This window comes from Cololabis saira, chromosome 3 (genome assembly GCF_033807715.1).
Source record: "Cololabis saira isolate AMF1-May2022 chromosome 3, fColSai1.1, whole genome shotgun sequence".
NCBI classification, from domain to species: domain Eukaryota; kingdom Metazoa; phylum Chordata; class Actinopteri; order Beloniformes; family Belonidae; genus Cololabis; species Cololabis saira.
The window spans coordinates 48,341,761-48,347,191 of NC_084589.1; the positions used below are offsets into that span (position 1 = coordinate 48,341,761).

A 5,431-nucleotide genomic window follows, 5' to 3' on the forward strand; every position below is an offset into this window, starting at 1 on the left:
TTAATGTTACCCGAGATATTAAACCTTTTTTTTAGAAGAGCGAGTCAGATTCTTAAGGCAGGAGAAGCAGAACATTCTCACAACACAATCAAATTCAAGTGTTATGAAATTGCCAGCGTTCCTAAAAACATCTCTACAATAACGTTCCCAATAACACAAAATAATAAAAAATAACCTTCACAACCACACAGCGGACTTACCTAAAATCTCAGGATGACGTCAACCATTCTCCGGCACTCCAATTCACAGACTTTCGACAACAACTCAGCAACAGTAATTTGGGATTTTTAAGTGGATCCCTTACCAATAAAATTTTAGATAGAGTCGCTGATTGCGCCGTTGTTCTGGAACAGGAGTTTCCATCGAAGGTCTATTGTCATCCGGGTCAACGGCACCAAATTGTTGAGGAATTTATCTAACCAGTTCAGAAGTCCGCTTTGTGGTTTTTATGAGGTTTTATTGAGCCGGCGGTGAGCACGTCTACACAGGCCAGAGGTCTGGTAGAAATGCTGACCTCGAGTGAGGTTGTAATCAGATTCTTATACAACAAGGAGTTTAACAAATGCAGGAATACACGAATCAGGCAAGAGACAAAAAGTAATTTACAGTCGGATGTGAATCGGGCCAAATGTCATTATCAGACATTTGGCATGACTGACACAGACCTCCAAATCACCCCATGGGGTGCTCTCTTGATTCCTGTCTGTTTGAACCAACTTCCAGGTGTCGGGATCTGCCCGGGGGGTAGGAAGTTGAGTAGCAAGTTGGAGCTTCCTCAAAAGGTCTTGAGTCCAGTTCAAAGCCCTGCAGGAGGTAGGACTGGGGCGACCTCCCCCTGCAGGGGGCCAAGCTGTCAAAATTCTTCATCAAAGTTTACACTCAGACTCCAGTAAAACTGCAGATCCGGAGCCAATGAGACGACACGGTGACCACGAAGATGCTGCTGTCCCGTCAGACAGCAACTGTAAATCAAAGCTGACCAGGACCCACACGGGGAAGAAGGTATTTTCTTGCAGCACTTGCAGGAAAGAGTTCATTGAAAGTAATATTTTAGTGGATCACATGAAGATCCACACTGTCGAAAGGCCGTACCTGTGCAACATCTGCGGCAACGCCTTTACTTATTTATCACATCTTAAACGCCACATAACCACGCACATGGGCGAGAAGCCCTACATCTGCAAAACATGTGGAAAAGGTTTCACGCAACGTTCCAGCCTGGTGATTCACTCGAGGATCCACACCGGCGAAAGGCCGTACCTGTGCAAAACCTGCGGAAAAACCTTTATTAATTCATCACATCTTAAACGGCACATAGCCACGCACATGGGTGAAAAGCCATATTTGTGCAAGACGTGCAACAAAGGTTTTAACCGCAGATTTGATTTGCTGAGTCACATGAAAAATCACCCGGAGGAGAAGTCTGGTGACTCGTGACAAATGAAGCTCATGTTGTCGTCCTCCGGGGGCAGCTGTCCACTCCTGTCTGACCCACAGAAGAAGAACCCGCAGAAGTCCAACCACCACCTCCTGTGGCTGATGAGCCTAATCCCCTCCCCACAAGGGTTGCAGGTTCAACCCGGATTTATGCTTCTCCGTCAACTTGACGCAGAGGGAACGATGTGGTTGTGTACGTTTCTTTTAAAGTTCTGCATTGAGTTTGTTTGAATCCCTTTTCCTTCTTAAAATCGTTATTTGTTGCTGTTGGTAACTTGCCGTCTCCACGGTGCAAATAAAGAGCTGTTAGTATTTGCTGAAGTTTCTTTAAACGTGACAGTTTATTTCGTTCATCTACAAAGCCTCTCTCACACGTCCTTTTTCCCGTCTGTTTCTTCTTCACTCACATTCTCTTTGTAAAGTTAATCTGCAGCTCCATGTTGTTAAACTCTCTCCATCTACTCCGTTCAGAGGTTAGTCCAAGTTTGATATTTTTACGTGTTCCGTTTTTACAACGTTCCTCTGAAAAACATGAAGAAACTTCAGAGAAACGAGGACAAAAGAAGAAACGCAACCATCAACACGTCAGAAACAGAACAGCCAACCATCTGTCACCATTTTATAAACTTTAATATCTGCAGCATTAAACAAAAAACCTTGAAGATTTCAGAAGTCAGTGCAGTCAGATACGGTTTGCTTTTATTTCCCTTTTAAAATGTTTTTATTGATTTAGAAAACAAGAACATTTGGTTTAAAGGTGAATGAGGAAATGAGTGTGATGTGGGAAACACATCACGATACTTGAGTCACGATACAATACGATATTGCGGTATCCAAATTTTGCAATATTTTGCGATGTTATACACAGTTCGCTGAAAACTGTAAAAGGCTTTATGCGTTTTAAAATCTGAGCTGCACGTACATCAGATTATTGTGATAATTCATGGGGCAAACTTAGTCAAAACAATGCAATTCACATGATCCATGCTGTTTTATTGTAACTATATAAGCTAAAGTTGCAACATATTTATGTATGTTTTTTATATTATTTACATAATATGAAATTAACAATATTATTTAATCACATGTATGAATTAAAGTTATCTAAATTTACAACTTGTCTGACACATGATTTATTATAAAGCTGATGCTGAGATCCGTGTTGAAGCTGCAGATCTGCAGGTTGGAGAGCAGGAAGAAGAGGGAGGATCATCGGGATCAGATTCCAGGAAGAGGACACACTTTGGATTTAACCTTTTTATATCAGACATCCGTTTAGGAGTAAATGTCTTTTTACCTCAACTCATATTTAGTCAGAAATAATCATGAAAATGTAATTAAGTTTTCATTTTAGATGGATGAATTATTTTATTGTTAATTCTGGAATATTACACTCTCCATAGAAAGAGCAGCAGTGCCCCCTGGTGGTGAGTTATAAAAGCTCAACAGAATCAGAAAAAGGTTTATTGCCAAGTTTGTTAAACACACAAAAGGAATTTGTTGTGGTGATTGGTGCAATACAATACAAATATAAAATATAAAAGCAAATATATAAGAGAAAATGTATAAGCAAAAATGAACAATATGAGGTTTTTAAAGTGCCGGATATGAGTCTGTGCAAAAGTGACTTAGGATGTGCGTTAAAGGGGACCTATTATGGCATTTAATGTATATTTTAAACAGGCCTTGAATGTCTTAAAAACAATCTAAACATAGTTTTTTTCTACATAAATCAGAAATTCAGCCTCTGGGCCCTGTCTCTAGTTTTACCGCTTCTAACCTTCTCTGTGAGGGATTCTGAGGGGGCGGGGTTATGATAATGAGGCTCTGTGCTGATTGGCTGCTTGAATGACGTGTAGCAGGGGAGGGAACAAAGCCTCGCTCCGGGCAGAAGAGCCGGCTGTGTACACAAAGCGTGTCCCATGCGATCGAACTTCAATGACAAAATAAATTCCATTGCTTTATTTTTTTTGTATTGGACTGTCCTAACTGGCCGCGAGTTTAACGGTTTCAGTGTGGACAGAGAGCGTCCGATGTCACGCAGCTCGACGCGATAGTCGGACACTCGCATGCAGTTATGACACGGTGTAAACGGATCTTAAAGCCTGATTTATGGTTCTGCGTTACATCGACGCGTAACCTACGCCGTAGGCTCTGCGTTGGTGTAACGCAGAACCATAAATCAGCCTTTAGTCACCTCGTCTTCACACAGGAAGATTTAATTTAATCCTAAACAGGTACACCAGTTATTTACTTCGATTCCTCATCATTTCATTTTATTATGTTACAAGACAAATGAATCATGTTAACGGTAAAGAAATCACAACACTGAATTTTCACAAATGGCAACTTTATTGTTAAAAAAAACAACAACATAAGTTGTATATAAATAACATTTATGCACTGTTGCTGGCTCAAGGAAGGACCGTGCATCTTCTGAAGGTGTCGTTGAACAGCTTCAGATAATAATGATCTTAACTACGCTGCAGCCGTCTGGACATGTGGTTGGGTGGAGCAGGTCGTCCTCCATCCTGAAGGTCGTGGACTGACCCCAGTCTGAGGAGTCTTTGAGCAGGACACTGAACCCCACACTCACACCTGATATGATGACTGGGCTACGATGTAGAACATAATTACTACTGTAAATATCCAGTACTGATACTTGAAAATCAAACTTGTCGTCAGTTCAACATTTACTGGAATTTAAACTGAGCAGAGAGAACTTGGAAGCAGGACTGAAGATCACAAAACTGCATCTGGACGAACCAGCAAACTTCAGGAACCGTGTCATCAAGATTCAGGTGTCTGTTCCGGGACTCTCCTGTGTTTCCATGGAGATGCCCTCTGACCCTGACCTCTTCCTCATCTTCATCATCAGCACCAGCAGCAGGATGGCAGCAACTATCAGGACGATGGAGCAGATATGACGTGGACTCTGAATGAGCGGAAAGACTCCGCCCTCCAGCTCACGTCCAGCCGGTTGTCCGGACTCAGGTGAGACGCTGCACAGGTGTACTTGTACTTCCTCTGCAGCTCCTCTTCATCCACCACCAGCGTCTTCCTCAGCTGGTAGAGACCGTTGCCGTTGGGCAGCACCGAGCCAACGGTCATTTCCTCCTCGTCCACGGGTTCACCGTCCCGCAGCAGCGTCAGGTTGATGTGGCGAGGGTAGAAGTCTGTGGCCAGACAGGTGATCTGGGCCCCGCCCCCCCCCCAGCTGTGATAGGAGGCGTAGTCGAGGTCGAACACGACGCATCACCAGGTGCTTGTTGATCTCCAGCAGGTGTTGCAGAGTCCGGGCACAGAAGGGCAGGTAGATGTTTGCAGGCGCGCAGGAAGACGTTTTTGCCAGGGGGTGCGGAGGTTCTCCCTTAAGAAATCACTTGCCCCTCCCCTGCATGAAGAACAGCTGACAGTGCGCACAAGCTTTACCAAAACATAGCGAACCAACCATCTACAGTAAAAAAGGAACATGACTATAATTATTATCATAGTCACATAGGCGGCGGGTGACTGAAAATATTTGGTGAACCTATATACAGGGAGGAATCCTCGCGGGCGCGCGAAAATTTTGAAGTTTTTTTTCACCCAAAACAGTTGCGTAACAATGATTTGAGCATAATTTCACCAATATAATAGCAGGATTACCGGCAGTGCAGTCTCCTCCTCCTCCCGGGTCATCGCTGCTCATATGGCCGGCTGCACCATCAGGTGAACCGGTGTTAGACACTGGGGGGGTCGCTGACGCGGTGGCTGCAGGTGCAGTCGCTCTCCTCCGACTCACTGTCACTGGTAGCACAGCTGTTGGCAGCAGCTTCGGCAATGTTTTGTGTCTGTTTCTCTTTTGGTTTAAAAAATGAACGTATATCCATCTTGGTCTTGACTTGGAGCTTTGTGTTGTGTTTTGAAAGGAGTGCTGCTGGCTGTGCATTTGTAATTGGCGGACAAAAATGCGGATGTTTAAAAACAACATTTGCGGTTCTGATCACCTGAG

General features: G+C 43.7%; 1 pseudogene; it reads right to left on the bottom strand.

Annotated features, from left to right (window-relative positions):
• Window positions 1-4,341: 4,341 nt before the first annotated feature.
• Window positions 4,342-5,118, bottom strand: LOC133440731 (hereditary hemochromatosis protein homolog; annotated as a pseudogene).
• Between the last annotated feature and the right edge of the window lie 313 nt (window positions 5,119-5,431).